Source organism: Parasteatoda tepidariorum, chromosome 10, assembly GCF_043381705.1.
Source record: "Parasteatoda tepidariorum isolate YZ-2023 chromosome 10, CAS_Ptep_4.0, whole genome shotgun sequence".
In the NCBI taxonomy this organism is placed as follows: Eukaryota; Metazoa; Arthropoda; class Arachnida; order Araneae; family Theridiidae; genus Parasteatoda; species Parasteatoda tepidariorum.
The window spans coordinates 66,564,926-66,582,935 of NC_092213.1; positions in this window are offsets into that span (position 1 = coordinate 66,564,926).

The following is an 18,010-nucleotide window of genomic DNA, read 5'->3' on the forward strand; positions in this document are numbered from 1 at the left end:
CTTTTACTTTTATTGAGACACCCAATTCTTTATCGGTTTGACCAACTGGCCACCCACTGTCTTGCTGAACTTTCAGCCTGGGCAGAGAACAATAGACTCAAATTTAGCAACAATAAAACTAACTACATTACTTTTTCTAAGAATAAAAAGAAAATTGGTAGATTACCTAATATTAAGATGAGTCCTAATCACACAAAATCTGTCAAACAAGTACAACTCCTCAAATACCTAGGTATATTACTCGACCCGGGCTTGACCTGGATTCCCCATCTTAACCAGGTCAGAGAGAGGGTGGCCAACTTTAACAACATGATTAAAAGGGTGGCCAGGGCAACTTGGGGCCTCAAACCAAACATACTCAAAACGATCTACCTGCGGGCTACAGAACGCATTATTTTATACGCCGCCAGTGTCTGGTATCGCAATACTGTTAAAATTAATGATAAACTAAATTCTATTCAGAGATCCTCACTTATTGTAATTACTAAAGCTTATGCTACTACTAGTTCTGAAGCCCTCCAGATACTGGCGGGGGTGAAACCGATCCATCTCAAAATTTTGGACGATATTTGCGTCAAAAGATTAAAGTGGCAGTGGAGACTTGATGATTTTGATTCTGATATTCAGACAATGCTCCAAACTGCACACCTTGAGAGTCCCCCAACCAGGCTTCATCCATCAGCCTTTCTTTCTGTACCCTATGGTAGATCACTCCCATCTAATAAAGGCCTCGAAAGTTTTACTGATGGGTCGAGGATGGAGGTTGCCGACCCCACATCCAATAAGATAGATCATAGGACAGGTTCTGGAGTGATAGTTAGGATAGATGGCAAACTTGTCGAGGCGGCCTCCATCAGACTCACAAACAATTCCATTGTATATGTTGCAGAGCTTGTGGCAATCAATAAGGCATTTTCATGGCTTTCTAGTGTTGGTTATCCAGATGCAATAATTTACTCCGATTCGCTTTCCTCGTTGCAAGCATTATATAATCCGAAACTGATTTTAAAACTGGTGAAGGACACGTAACTACTCTGGAAGAATAACATTAAGTGTAACTGGGTAAAAGCCCATATTGGCATTCAAGGCAACGAGGAGGCGGATCGAGCAGCAAAAGATGCCACTAGCCTCTGCAAAATCTCAATAGAGGTCCCTAGTTCCGCCGCTCAAATTAAAACTCTGGTCAAGTCACATAACATGATACGCTGGAAGCAAAAGTGGCAGAGTTCTGGGAAAGGAAGGCAGACACACAAATTTTTTAAAGATCCGAAACTAAATAGACTGCAGGCAAGTTTTTATTTTAACCAATTTTTAACGGGTCATGGAGTGTTCGGAGAACACCAAAATAGATCTTTTAACAAAAACATCCAATGTAACTACTGTGGTGATCATCAAACTATAGATCACTTAATTCTAAATTGTATTCATTTCCGGACACTTCGTGACAATCATTTTAATAATTTTAACCAACATCAGTGCTTCGCTAACTTGACCTGCAGAAAAATCATTAAGATCATTATTAAACAAACACTAGAGGATGTTCTTGGGGATAACCCATAAGATCCCGGAACCTGCACACTCCACCCTGGGTGTCTCATTTCTAAAAATTTTTATTCTCATGTATTTTTTGCTCTTACCTAGCTGTTTTTATCTGCTACTATTTTAATGTTTACTATCGTATTTTATATTAACATTTTTACTGTATTTTACTATCTACTTTTTATTTATTGGAGGATTGTTACTGTTGTATTTTAGCCTTTTGTTGCAATCCTGATGTATTTTTAGCCTTTGTATTCTTAATGTTTTATCCTGTACCTTTTATCACATCTCTTTTTAACTCATTTGAATCTTTTAAATTGTATTGCTTTTTCCCCTTTTGGGTATACATTCTATGTTTTGACACTGTCAACTTTTACTTTTATACTTGTCATTGCCTTTGACCTTTTATCTGATGCTTTTACTTTTAACTGCCTGTATTGTTTATGTTTTGAGTTGTTGTTGTCCACTCTTGGACCTGAGTTCAAACAGTCCTGGCCTATGTGCTGCTTTGTGCAGCCAACTAATTGCTGAAATACGTAAGGGTTTGTATAATAATATAAGGGTCCGTTGACCTCTAGACTTAATATTTTCTTAATTTATTAGGATCCTTTGACCTTATTACAATTCGGTGGTTCCCCTTTTTTGTGTTTTAAATGTTTAATTATCATTATCCTTTGTGGCATATTTTGAACAACTTGTAGTGTATCCCTTGCTGAAATCAAATTATCGGGCTGTTGCCGTGTAACTTATAATAAACTGATCTGAATTTTAACAAATGCCACGGTGGGGCTTCGCCGGGTTCCCCGACCGGCACTGATTGAGCCTGCACCCCCTCTTCTGGGTGGGCCTGCCGCGGCGACGGTACAGATTTTTAACGCATACCCTGAATTAACAGGGTGGGTCATTATATATATTACATACTCTTTAGAGCAATTAATTGAGGAACAAAGAAAAGATGCATTTTGTAAGGAGGTTGTAGAAGCTTTAAAGGTAAAGAAAACCGTTTATTCCAAATTTCATTTTTTCATTAGAAACCACATATTAATGTGTACAAAAAGCCCAATTTCTGAATTAGAAAAAATTGTCATACCTCAAAATGTAGTTATGGATGTTTTAAGTTTCTACCATGAATCACCTTAGGTCTGCCACCCTAAGCAAAACTTTGAAAAAGATTAAGAAAGAACATTTTTGGCCTGAAATGTCTTCTTAATAAATTTTGTTAAGTCATGTAATAGTTTCCTAGAAAGAAAAGCACATCAACCAAAACGCCTAGCCCCGTTACAAAGGATGCCCTTGCCTAACGGCCCTTTTCAAAGGATAGCTTGTGATATTGTTGGACCCCTTCCATCGACACTGAGTGGCAAAAGATATCTAGTGACAATGGTAGATCGTTTTACTAAATGGTTGGAGGCTATTCTTGTGGTACCAATTAACAGTGGGGATATAGAAAAGGTGCTTTTAAATTTTATTTGTCGCCTTAGCTCCCCTAAAACTTTAACTAATGACAGAGGCTCAAATTTAATGAGCGAAGGAATGACTCAGGTTTATAATTCGCTATATTGAAAAAATTAACATAATTCCTTATCGACCACAGAGTAATGGTGCTATTGAAATAACTCATAAGACGATAGCTATTTTTTTTATGTCATACAGTGAATTCTACCCATGATGATTGGGATCTCCAACTTCCATTTGCCTTGCTCGCGTATCGTACTTCTTTCTATACATGAGTCAACCAATCTAATCCAATTACTCGAGCCTTTCTCACCTATGGGAGAGACTTTTTGTTACCCTTAGAATTCTTTAAACAACCGAGACCATTTTCATAGGCTGACCAGGAAGATTATGCTAAAGATTTCCTTGACAAATTGGATAATACTTGTGTACAGCACGGGATAACTTGGAAAAATCTGCAGGCAGCTAGAGAAAGTAGGAGGGAAAAACAAGCGAAGGGCTATAATTTTAATGTCAATGATATAGTGTATTGGTATAATCCAGTTTTGAAGAAGAACAAGTGTAAGAAATTTGCTAAGTTTAATGACAGTCCCTTCAGAGTAATTGAGGTCATATCCCCTGTCACTTTGAAAATTCAACATATCAAAATGGTTGGCTATGCGAGAACAGTTCATATAGAGAATGTAACTAAAGCTGAGCAGAGATTTGAAATTTTGCAAACTAATAATAGTGAGACAGATAACTCAATCAGTGACAGTATCGATAATGCCAAAGTAGAGACGTCTGCTCCAAAAAATCTACATTATGAGACAGGTCGTTTCATACCTTTTCCTCAGCCTCCTTACAACTTAAGACCACGAATTCATGGACGGGTCATAAGAAATTATTTTTTATAAGAGGGAGGTTAAACTTAATTTTTGTTTCAAATTGTTTGGTGCATATTTAAGTGCCGTATTAGATTTTCTCCAAGATGAGGAAAATATTTTATACCTGAATGTGTAAACATTTATTTACATCGGCTGGAATGCAATAAGTCGGTGGAGACGGATTTCTTTTGCAGATGGACCTCAATCCTTATATGTACTTACGTGTAGATTTTTGTTCTCCACTGGCATTTTGTGATTATGTATGTAACTAATCAAAGACGGAGTTTTTCCCATTTTTTTAAATGTTCTTTTGGTAATGTGAATTGTGACTATTAACTGCTGAAAATTTTGTGAAAATAGAAGGTTGATAACATTGCTTTATAATTATTTCCTTGACCCCCTGTGGTCCACTTGAAAATATCTTGTTAAGAGTAGAGGTAATTAGTAATGTTCTTAAAATTAATTGTAGTTTGAACTTCTTGGGAGCCTCTTTTCTGCTTCCTCACAAGGTGCACATTGTTAGGGACAGATTTGATTTTAGGTATAAAAATCTAAAAGTAGATTTAAGGCCGCTTGGAGCTTTTAGTAGGATTTTTTTTGTGAGCAGCTTAGGGAAGGAAATTTTATTTATTTATTTTTTGCTTTGGCACCAGTAATTTAGTTTTCTTTGTTTCCTGATAACATTTCAGGTCATTTGAACAAAATTTGCTTTAGTGTTTCAAAAATTAAAAGTATCTTTTAATTTTTTTGGTGAAGCGATGGTATTGTTATAAATAAACTTTTATTAATAAAAAAATTTTTTTTTGATAAATATTTCTATAGATGGGTTTACTTTTCCAGCGGAAATAGTTCACTTATTTCCTCAATTGATGGCTGCTGGTCAGCTCGGCTTATTATTGAATTCTTGTGATTTTTAATGGTGTATATCATATTCGTAATTTGTCTCCAGGTTGCACCACTATTATAAGTTTTAAATTTATCTCCCAATAGTGATATTTATCTTAAATTTTAATTGTCTTTTTAAATGAAATTTTTGGATGAATTTTGTGTATTTAAGTTAATCTATATTTAATTAGTATTGTTTTATGACTTTTATAAAGTATTATTCGTGACTGTTTTTATCGTTGGTCTATTTTGTGAAGTTCACTGGTGTCGCGCTACTGCTCGTGGGATGAAAATGGGTCAGTCTGAGATTCATTCGCTTTGCTGACACGAGGATAAAAGGTGGTGGAGAGTGGCTGAGAGAGTTGATGAAGGAAAGTGGTGAGCGAAGTTGGCCGTAACCTCAAAGTTGTTTATTTGCTTTAGTATGAGTGTAATTCCAGGGCAATAATCACAATTGAAAAAAAGCATTCTGGAAGAGGAGTATTGCAAACCATTCTTGATAAATACTCTTTGTATGTTTTAAATGGTAATTCTTCATAGCGAGTTAAATGCTGTAATTTGCAACCACCTAGCATAAGTTTTACATTTTCATTAATCAAACAGACGCAGACACAATGGGTTCAGCTCGCACCAGCCAGCACAAAATTTTTCGGACGCAAATCACAGAACTTGGAGAATCCAACTCCAACATAGGAATTTTTATCTTTAAACCCTTGAAAAATTTCTTTAAGATTTCCTAAAACCAGACGCTTTTGTTTTTGTATTTTTAATCCAAATTCAATCATTGTGACAAAATCTTTTCTTCCAGTCAAACAACGACTCACTTCATCACTGTTGTAATATGCAATGATATTAGCAATTGTGCTGTCAGTAAGAAATTTTCCAGCGGTAGGATTTGGACTTGCTAAAATACCCTGGTCTTCTACAAGCAGTTTAGATTTCCGAGCCCTATAAAATGTTGCATTAAATTCTTCCTGAACTTTACGAATACTCCAGGTTTTAGGTAATATTGTTAACAATTGGTGCTTGAGTTTGTTTCTTGAAATTTTTCTTTCAGTTGCGAAATCATACTAGATTCATCAGACATTGTTGCAGAATTCATGCGTTTCCGATTACTATAATTATCTTTTCAAACTTCTCCAATTTTCTTAATTTTTTTCACTATATTGCCCAAAACCTAATCTTTTTGTTTTTACAGGAGATTTACCTAAAGCGCGTAATGTATTTTTCAAACTTCCCAATTCTGTGTCCTTATCGTTCCATATTTCCTTCTGAATATTCTCTTCTGAATCACTTTCGCTGAACAACCTATGGTTTTTTTCTGTTTCATTTATAACTGAGAAATCTGGCAATTTCGAAAGAGATATTCGACAAGAAGAACATATTTTTTATTGCAATTATTTTAATTATAAAAATTCCGAAAATGCTTTGAGAAATTCATAAAAACGAGAAGGTAAAAAAAAGGATGTTTTCATAATTGCATATTAAAAATATTTATTATTTGTATATTGATTAGAAATTGTGGTGATAATGTTAAATTAGTCTTTAGCAGCAGAAAATTGTGTGTCAGATCTGTTGATTTGTGACAAAATATGTGTATTATATTATTAAATATTAAACTCAAATTATTTCTGTCAAGAAAAGAAAGTAATATTTGCCGTGTGCATTGTACAGCATAACATTTTAAATTATACAGTGATTCACTTGTGTTAATTCTTTATACCCTTTCTATTGAGACTCCAGGCTACAAATTTGTTAATGTGTAGAAGAACGTAGCAGCAAAAAAAAAAAAATTTTCCCGTAATTTTTTGAGAGCACATGTTTCAAGATATTTCAGGCCAAAGGTCAAATCAGGTCACTTTGAAAGTTTGACCTAGCCTGAGAAGGTCATCTAAGGTATCAAATGAAAGCTCTATTTTTTAGTTTTGCAATGGATTTTGGATTTTTTCCGGTATAATTAAAAAAACAAGTTGCAGCCATGTACATGTGTGCAATTTTGTCGATTTTTATGAAAACTTTATTTTTTCAAATGTCCATAATTTGGACATTCAAATTAAAAATTTGTAGAATTGCTCACTTTACAATGAGTGTTTATTCCACAAAATTTCATTAAAATCGGAGTGGGCTCGGTCCAAAAGTGATTGATTTGACGTGGAATGACTCATGTATAAATTTAAACTTGTACTTAATCCAAACTTAATGTAGCAACGGTCTATTTTAAATTAATCTTCAAATCACGATCCTTCTCGAAAAAGAAGATTTTAGACAGTAAGCTTCAATATTAAGTTCGGAATGAGGTATTTAACAAAGAGCAGCTCTGATGAAAGATAAAGTTAATCTATATATTTAGTTTTATCTCGCTATGTATTTAGTGGTGAAAAACTTAAGGAATTTCAGCTGTTAAAAGACTTAAAATTGCTCTTGATTTTCCTGTTGAGTTACAGATTTTTGAATTCTAACAAAAATACATAGTTATGTTTGCTAAAATAAAATGAATAATTCACAGAAATTAAGTATTATGCTATTATATGGTCAATAAATTATATTTTATGAGTCTCGGTGTGTTTGTTTTATACAGGGTGTCTCAGTTAAGCGTTTCAGAACTTCTAAGAGGGGTAGGGGGCATCCTGACGACTCGAAATCATATAGCAATGTGGGGTCGAAAATGCTTTCCTGAAGCGGTGACGTACACAGAAGCAACATAAAGAAAAGAGACCGTAAGTGAAAAATCACTATAATAATACATTGAAAAAATTATATGGTACATGGGCCAAATTAAGTGTTCGAAGTTTCTGCCACCGGCTTCAATGTACACCTCACATCTCCGGAGCATGGACATTCGAACATTCTGCAATACTCCAGGCATATCTCGCAGGCAGCTACTGCGATTCTTGCAACTACCATTATCAACAGGGGAGTCATAAACCAGTGTTTTCATATGACTCCAGAAATCAAGACATGATAGGTCGGGTGACCGAGGAGGCCATATAATTTTTTCAATGTATTATTATAGCGATTTTTCACTTACGGTCTCTTTTCTTTATGGTGCTTCTGTGTACGTCACCGCTTCAGGAAAGCATTTCCGACCCTACATTGCTATATGATTTCGAGTCGTCAGGATGCCCCCTACTCCTCTTAGAAGTTCTGAAACGCTTAACTGAGACACCCTGTATTTCCAAGCAGAATAGAGACGCATGCAATTAAATATTAATCTACCTTATTTATGATACTAAATTATATACGTAAAATGCTATAAAAATTATTTAAAACATTTAAAAAAAATCACTATTTTTAGCAAGAAAAAAAATTTACAAATGCGCAATGTTAATTCAAAATATTTATTAATGGAGCTGCTTTTTCTATTTAACTAAATGCGGAACTCAATCTTATTTAGCATTTATTAAAACAATTAATAAAATTTTAGAAGGAAAGAAAAAACCAATGCTTTTCAAAAAACTACTTTGGGATCTATTTTTATAATAAAAAGGTCAATTATCAGTTTAGTATAATGTAAAAGAAATTAAAAAAATAATTAACACTATTTTTTTAAAAACCTTATTTAAATTTTATGTCGAAAAGCAATTCCCCGTAATTTGTGATGCAATTTTAGGTTTTATGATAAGTATCGAAAAATAATTCCACAAGCTTATGGTACATTTTTAGATCGTATGATGCATGCAAAATAATAATTTCCGTGAATTTTTTAGATCTAATGACGCATTTAAAATCGTATGCTTTGCCTTTGAACTACAGTGAAATTTCCGAGGTAAGAGTAAATATTTTTGCTAGTGGCTTATGTATTAATATTTTTATTGACTAGAATTAAAGCAGCTTGTCCTGAAAGCGTATGCAAGATAAAATTAGTGAGTCTCTTTTGCAGCTACTATTGAGTGGCGTAAATTTCACTCTTTTTTTTTGTTAAATGCCCTCTGTTTTTTAGCTCTTTTATTTTTCGAACCACTCTTACGTACGCTTTTGGATTGTATATACAGTTACATTAAATGGCAGCACTCCCTAAGATGCGCATCAAACGGATTTAAAAAGAGTAGAGCAGAGCAGATTGCATGCACATTAAGTTGATATCAAATACGCATTCCATCGTTTCATAATACACGATTCTAGTAAAGCACGAGCGGTACCTGAGCGGAAATGGGATACCTGCAAGTGACGTAGTGTGGGTAACTCAACCCTGATTGGTTGTTGAATCGTGGCATTTGTTTACGCTATCAACTGTTCTTTCCATTCTATTTCGAGTAAGCCAAGCCCATCAAGAATTAATTCTCTTAAGTGACATATTCTAATCTCTTTCACAAAGATCTCAATTCTTTCACTGAATATTTCTTACTTAACACAAAGAGCCATGTGTAACATAAACTACTTATGCATCAATAATTATATTTTAACAAATTCAATGTGCGATGCGGCGTTTTATTTAATTAACTTCACATTAATTAACATTAGAACTTGTGGGGAGTGACTTAATTCGACTTTAACAAGCCATCTTGTTTATAAACTATCAGGAGGTCATAGGTCACATGTCTGGGTATCAATGATCTTTTTGAAGTGCAAGTACCCATTTAAGATGGGGGGGGGGAAATGGTAGCAATTGCATTTCATTTATTGCTGGTTTTCGGAAGGGGTTTCTCATCTTTTTACTACCCTTAATTATAAACTATTTATCATACCCCGGTAAGAAACTGTCTTGTAATTGTATTACAACGGCTAAAAAATTGATATTTTAATTTCCCGAAAACAAGCAATAATGAAATGATTATATTACCAAATGTTTTTAAAAATATTAATATTCAATCTTTGATTTCATTCGGTGACTTATTTCCCTAAACTGCGGAAATTTTATAGTAGTTGGTAGGTACTTTATTTGCATCTCACTAGAGCTGCACAATTGGCTATTGGCGACAGTCTGGGAAACATCCCTGAGAATGATCCGAAGACATGCAATACCAATTTTGATCCTCTGACGAGGTGATGGCTCTACTGTTTTGGTAGCCCGACGACCCGTCGTCAAGCACTTTACGGTAGAGCAGCTTAACCGTACAAACTCGGTTCCTGCACAGGATGATCAAAGTTTTCACCCACCTGCTTACTGACCCAGTCAGTGATGCTTGATCTCTGTGTTCTAGTGAGAACCGTGTCTTCACGATCAGTCCAACACCTCCTAGAAAAGAGTAGGCCTCTGACCGGGTTACCATAAATATCCTTTAGTAGTCCAAACGTAATGACATATGTCGTATTTTCAACCACTGCGCAGCTTAGTACCCCGAACGTAATGACATCTTTCTTATTTTTCATCAACTGCGCAGTTAACTTCGTCACATCGGACTACTAAATTGATCCGTGCTGAGGCTTTCATACTTCTAGGAGGTGTTGATCAGTCCACTGAGAGAGTTATGTAGACTTGGAAAGTATGCTTAAGTAGTTGGAAAGTTCTTTTTCTTTTTAGGCATAAATTTGAGGCAATTTATATGTTTTTTTTTAAAAATTATCAATTATTTTTCACTTTTCTCAAAGACAGTTCAGTTGATAATTATTGACCTTTTATTTTCATAACACATTCAAAAGTAATTTTTGAAAAAGTCTGAAAGTTTTAATTTTAAATCGTAATATATTGCAATATGAATCTTAATATTTTATTAATTGTTTTTAACTTAAACATTTTGAATAAAACCGATATATTATGCATTTACATAAATGGAAAATGTAGTTTCATAAGAACTATTTGGAATCGATTTTATGCTTTATATTTTTGTTAACTTTTCTGTCATTAAAGATAGGACAGGGAAACTACAAGAGGAAGTTAATCTTGCTCAAATGTTTTTATTTAATGGAAATGTATTTTTATTTTATTTAAAATAGATGTCATTTTACATATAAGTACTTTTACATACATGTATTTTTGTGTATAAATGTAGTTTTTAAAATGATTTTACTGTTGAATAAAGTGTTTTTTTATTGTTGTAAAACTTTATTATAACATTAAATTACATGCATGTCTAATCTGTTTGAATATAAAACAAACATTGTGGAACTCAAAATATATTTTATAGAGCATGTAATAATCTAAAATGTTAAATTTATCATGTTAATTCCTTATTTTCATTGAGCAAATCTAAGTATTTTTTTTTATCAAATTTTACAACTCTATTAAATAAGAGGAAGAGATGCCAATGCAAACTTATCTAACTCTTAAAATGTTTCCTAACAAAATGTACAGCAAGTCAAAAATAAGGATTAACCTTCATTTCATTATGATAACAGGTGAAAAAAATGAAAAATTAATCTTAAGGATTAACTTCTTATCTTTCAACATAAATATTTAATTTAATGTCTCATTTTATTCTTTACCTCGTTATTCATATTTTATTCTCATTTCTCCTTTTGTAGTAAAATGATCGTGATTGAAAGATAAATTTTAAGTTATCACTGCCTCGCTTCAATAAGCTCGGAATATGTACATAATTTAAAAATGTAAAAAGATGTTCAGTACTAGTATATAAATCACACAACTTTTAATCTGAGTTTTATGATGTACACATCGAATTTGCTGAATTATGGAAAGCTGAAAGGCAAATTGAATTCTTTAAGATGAGACTTCAATTGCTTCAAATTCGTTTGTTATTTCTCTTTTCTTTCTGGTAAGTGAAAAGGAATTATTATATCAAGTTCTGAGTGTCATCTTGTTTCGTTTTCTAGAGTTAGAACATTTTTGGTGTTAGTTATGATTCCTAGCTTAGTTGATTTGCTTCATTTTTGTAGAAAAACAGGTATTCGTCCAAAACTCGAAATTTATATGCACAATACTCCTATTCTAGTTGTCAATGTAACGAAATTCCTTGGCCTAATTTTAGACTCCTTTTAAATCCCATGTGAAATATCTGAGGCAAGCTTGTGAAGAAAAAAAAAAGATAAATTTACTTTTAAGCTTTATCAAATACTAATTGGGGAGCAGACACAAATTTAATGCTATAACTTTACAGATGTATAATTCGCTCTATAAAAACTTGATTATGGCTCAATTGTATATGGCTCTGCTAGAAGATTGTTCTGAGATATCTGGATACCATACATCACTAGGGCTTACGTATATCGACTCCCATTAAGAGTCTCTAAATTTTACGTAATGAACCATCTCTCACAATGCGGCGGAGCGAATTGGCACTGAACTATTATTTCCATCTTAAATATCACCCACACCATCTTTTGTATTTTAACATGACATAATTACACATTTTAATAAACGACCATTGATAATCCCAACTTTCGGGGTGAGAATGAAACATTTTTTATCTACTTTAGACTTAGAAGATTTTAACTTATTGCCTGCGTTTAATAGAACTTCTCCTTGGAACACTACATTTCCCTATGTAATTGAAATTTTTCACACACAATGCAAAAAAAAAAAAAAATCATATTTTAAAGACGACACCCTTTTGCCTGTGAATATCCGATTTTATCTGATTTAATCGGTGACAAACAGCATAAAATATATTTTTTCTTCTCTTCACGATATCAGGTTTTATTTTAGAATTTAAACCTTTCAAATACAGACCATTCTACTTTTTACCAATTTCAACGACACCAAATTTAATTTAGTTAAAATTTTAACCGAGTTGCATTAATCTTAACCTAGTTATTTTAACCTCAACCTGGTTTTAGGCATGGTATAGCCAAGACATGGCTTTTGCATAAAAAATCTACATCACTCACTCCAAAAACACCAACATTGGCGCACTTTGGATATCGCCAGTAGTTTGTCAACAATCGATTACGAGTTGGAGTGAATTGGTTGTCTTGCATATTATCATACACCTTGATAAGCAAGAGTTTGCCATTAAAATACGTGTGTTTGCTTTTAGTTGTGTAATAACTTAATTTATATTTTAATTTTTGAACTTTTGTGAACTTCATTAAATAAGTTTATACTGTATAATTTTTATCCGCTTAGATTTTGTTAAGCATAGTTATAATTTGTCTTTAATACTCTGTCTGTGCGGCGTAAATGTTTCATTTACAACTAATTTTAAGAATAAATGTATATAAGTATTTGAAATTAATGATTCTTTCTTTGCATCGATGCGTAAAAGTAACTATCCGACTCTGGTAAGTATCTTATCAGACTGTAATAATAAATTATAGTTTTACTGTATTACACAAACGGTGGTGGCTTTGAACCAAGTAGTGTAAAGAAAATCCTTATTGGTTCTTAGCGTAGTGAAGCATCTGGATCCACGAATTGTGTATAGCATTTTATTAAAATACTTTACTGTAAAGTAGTAGCCATCATTTTTGCCTTCATATATATACATATCAGAGATGCCAACTTGCTCCGAATAGCGGATAAATATTTTCGAATGGTAGTATTTTAATGTATGATTCTTGTTTTAGTAAATTCGATTTATAAGGTTTTTATTTACCACTACTTCTAAGTAATTCAAAGGTTTATGTGGTAAACCACTTAGTTTTATTTAAGCCGTAGACCAGCAACCACATGGCCTGCTAGCCTCAACGAAACCAAACAAAATGACAAATACTACACGGCCCAGATCCAAAAGCAAGACAAGACAATAGTTAAGCCATGTTGAGCCCTTTAAAAATTGCAAAATCAACCGAAAGTCTACAAATTAGTACTTTACTGTTTTTTAAAATATTTCTTTGAATCCGGAGCAGTTGGCATCTCTGATATATATTTACAGTTTACAAGACAAACTCTACTAATCAAATTGATATTGTGACAATAAAAATAGGATCATAAAAAAATTGGTATCTTTTTGAGATCTCTATAAAACGAAATACTAGCGGCCCAAAATTTATTATTTTACTCTGGGCTTATGCACTTAGAGCAAACGTAATTTAAATATGAAAAATACATTAAAATTAATTTTCTTCTACCACCTATTTTAATTAATAAATCTTATATGTATTTTAAGAATTTATTTATTATATATCAATCTACTGTCATTTTGGGGAATGTATTCCACTGATCACAGAATGTATTCCACTGATACATCTACATATAAGGGCATATCGTCGCTTTGATACTAGAAACTAAACCGTGGTAACTAAAAAAAGCAAGTTTCTCAGGAGAGCGATTTCTAACTTTTCAGGAACTTCCACCGCAGGTTGACTCAAAGCTATGGGGACTATTACAAACAAACATTAAAAAAAAACCTGTTTCTTTACATTTTTCAATGAACCTGGCCAGATTCTTGTAGCATTTCTAATTTTGTGGTAATTTCGAAATAAGTTTAAGGTACTTTGAGTTGCAACACTTTTTTCTCTAAAACTTTTTTTGAAAGTGGAGAGTTATTTCAAAATACAACGATGTTCTTCAAAATATCCTCCCGAATATTACATATTTCATTTCGACATACAACAGTGTAGGAAAAAAATCGCTCTCCTGAAAAACTTGGTTTTTTGAGTTACCACGGTTTAGTTTCAAAGCGACGTTCCAAGGCTTTGTTGCAGCAGACACACTGCTACACTATTCCCTAAAACCAAGATGGCGAATCGCGCCAATGCGATAACGATTTATCTGCTCTCTAAATTTTTTTTATGGAACTATGAAGATAACACGTTGTTTCTCTAAAAGGGTGATTTTTTTTTACACAAAATGACCCAAATATCTCATTTTTCGATTTTTTTGAGTTACTACGGTTTTGTTTCAAAGCGACGTTATATCAACTACCCGGATTCCCCAAACATCTTTGAATGCCCAATTTTTACTGCAAATGTCTTAAAACTTGTTATGCTACCACTTCAGGCGATCCTTCATAGCTCCGAGGTGCCAGAGCTGGCGGCTGCAGTCAACCACTCCTTTAACACGTTCACGCCCTCGGTGACCCACCGGTGTGTTGGATGCTGGATATTGGGGCTATCTCGGCGTTTGGCGCGAAGCGCCACTAACCGATTCATCGATTCTGTTTTGTCGTATTCTAGGAGGTCCTAAATATCTTTAGAGTTGTAGTATGTTGTAACGACAAATCAAGTCCTTAAAGAAGTAAATCTTTAGTTTGGAAGTGAAAATCATCTTTGGAATGGGGAGATCCCCTTGAGTAGAGTTTTATGATAAAGTTAATAGTATTTTGATAGTATGCAGTCTGAGCATAAAAAGGCGGTAATTGGGCTGAAATTCGAATTATCCCGGATTATGTCAATATCGAACAACTTATTGAAATCTGATGTGCATGTTTTTGCGTCGCTATAAAATTTTGTGGTCAATTTAGCTATAAAGCAATTAATATCATCAATGTTTAAGTCTTTTCTGAGTAATCTATTGCTAATCGCCCTTGGGGCGCCAGTCATTGTGCGTAAAAATTTACCTTCAGTTGTAGATAGCTTCTTTTTTAGGTTGTTGCTTATGGTAGTGAGGGCTGGGCAAGCATATGTAAGAATTGGTCGAATCGCTTGTATATAGATAGTTCTTTTATTTCCTAGATCAAGCTTTGAATTCTTATGCAGGAGGACTTTGAGCGCAAAAAACGCTCCTCTGGCTCTTTTGATTATGTCGTTTAAGTGTGTACTCCAGCTCAAATTATATGAGATCGTGACGCCGAGGTATTTAACCCCACCGGTGTGTCACGCTAGATTGTCTCATCTTGGCAGAACACCGGAGTAAAAACTGGTAACAATAAATTTCATTTTTTAGTTTTTTTTCCGGGAATAATAAAAATCCATAACTACTAATTGTTTTTAACGGATGCAATTTTTATATTGAATTGTTTCTTCGCCGTGATAAATTTCCTTACAGTGAATTGTTATTGTTGAGAATAGATTAACTCCTCCCGAATATTATCTAATATTGAAATAGTTCTTCTACCAGTATTTTCACTTTTCCCGGCGTGAACGTGTTAATGACATCTAGAGAACAACCCTCATCTATGGACACGACAACAACAACAGAGAAATGAACACTATGAATAACGTTTGTTTTAATGATCGAATTTCCGCTATCTAAAGTGTTAGTCTCAATGACTCAGGGGGAGGAGTAACCTCAAATTTGCTAATTAATTCGTGCAAACTATTAATTAAGTTACAATATCAAACAGAAAAACGTTCTTAGCTTATATATTTAGATTTCTCATCCTCGAAATATGGCGGGTAGTTTAGTTGCAATCTGAAAATTGTGAACCTTATAGTTTAGTCAGCACAAGAGTTATTATTAAACATGAATCACTGTATCTACAAAAACAGATATTAACGAGGCACGTAGTTGTTTGTGACAGATGCATCCGTCGACGATATGGCGTGGAATATACTGAGATACATATGTTGCAATTACTCTGGTAGAGAATTCACACATTAATCTTTTAAAAACAGAGATATTTGTTTAAAAAAAACTGAAGAATATTAAATTTAGCTTTTCCTTAGCAAGATTGATGAAATGCACATTTTGATTTATAAAAGTATTATTTTTAACAATGCATTTTATTTTGAGTTTTTTAGCCACTATTTTTTATTTATTTATTTTTAGTCTTTAAAAGTAATATGAAAAATTGCGATTTGATACTAGGCATGATTTTTTTAAAGCTTTTTCAAGATGGTGGGCAAAAAGAACGCACTTTGCAGGCTCGCAATTTTCTAGCAGGTCTTCTTTAAAATCTAAAATATATCCATTTTCTAGCTAGGAGTATAATTGTTATAGTGTTATAAAAAGGCTAATATTGTAATATTTTCAATTACGCATTTACATTTTGTAAGAAGTTAATTCAATCATTGTCAATCGGAGCTGTTAAGACCAACTTCAGAAGTCCAAGAATAATAGTTCACTAATAATTGAATTTTTTAACTGAATGATCAAAACTAAATTTTTAGTTTTATCACTTATAAAAAACTTCCATCTTATTTTATTTCCAAGTAAGTAACCTTTTATCAATTTTATACTCAAAGAACACAATTATTTAAGAACCAAGTTACATAACACAAAAAATTATGAAAAAATATGTTTTCAGAGTTTTATTTGGATGCATAATGTTTCACATTATAGATATCGTCTATTAAGCCAAACTAATATTGAAACAGAGAGTTGAATATTCATTCAGTTCGTTTCAAGAATCTGAAAAAAATAGAGAAGTTTATCAGAAATCCATAAATTAAGTTTTTAAAATAATATTTTTGTCATAAGCATTTGTAGATCATTACACACATCTAATTTTTTTAAATTTTATATCGGTCTTTGAACAGCCGACCCAATTTTGGGTTTACGACTACTAATGTTCAACTCCGTAACCTTGTAATTGAACCAATCCAGAAGACAGGAAACTCCTGGATCAGTAGCTCCAGAGGTACTGATTTGTTATGGGAACATGGAGGACTTTGCGACTCGACAGATTTAATGTGCATCAGTCACCATTTAATACATGGGGGGTCTTTGGCCGGCAAGGATCAAACCCACGAACTATTGGCCATGGGCCCATTGCCCTACTAACCAGGCTATCCCAGCCCTTACTCATCTAATTTATATTAGGCAAGCATTAGTTCTTTTAAAGCAGCAGTTGCCAATCATTTATTCCACTGGGACCACCAAGCAGGAAATATTTAATTTCGTGGACCACTACCACATTTTTTTAAAGAGAAAAGTTCCCCAACTGATTGCAGAAGATTTTTAAATGTCTCCCCCCAAAATTGTGTTATATAAAATTTTATTTTCAAAATTAATGTTTTTTTTAAAACAATATATATTAGAAAACATAAAAGAAGAAGCCCGACCTGGTCTGAACGCTATGAATAGTTTTTCTAAAACTAAGTTATAATCATTTGTTACTCTAAAACTAACCAGTCATCACTAAGTATCGCTAAATATGACCAGTAATCAATGGTATCTCTAAAATTTTACCCCTTGTCAACTGTTTTTAAACTTAGCATAAACAGTTCCTCTAAAATAACTGCTACGATAGTTAATCGAAATCTGTACAAAACTGTTAGGAAGGTCTGTAACATCATGAAGTAAGTATGAGCTGAGTTTTTGAAAATAATACGAATTGATATTTTGTTATTAGTTAGAAATTAGCTATTTTTCCTTTACTTAACTGATGTAACTTGCAGTTTTTATACTTTGTCCATTATTAGAGGTACAACCCTACCTGTAACACTACTAAATTTATGAAATTAAGTAATTTGAATGATCATAAATTTTAATATATTTTTTGGGAAATATTATAATGAAATTACTTAAACCACCTTATAGCTCTATTTTATATCAATATTAAATGTTAAGAAATTAACTGAGAATTATTAATAGAATCTTCCAT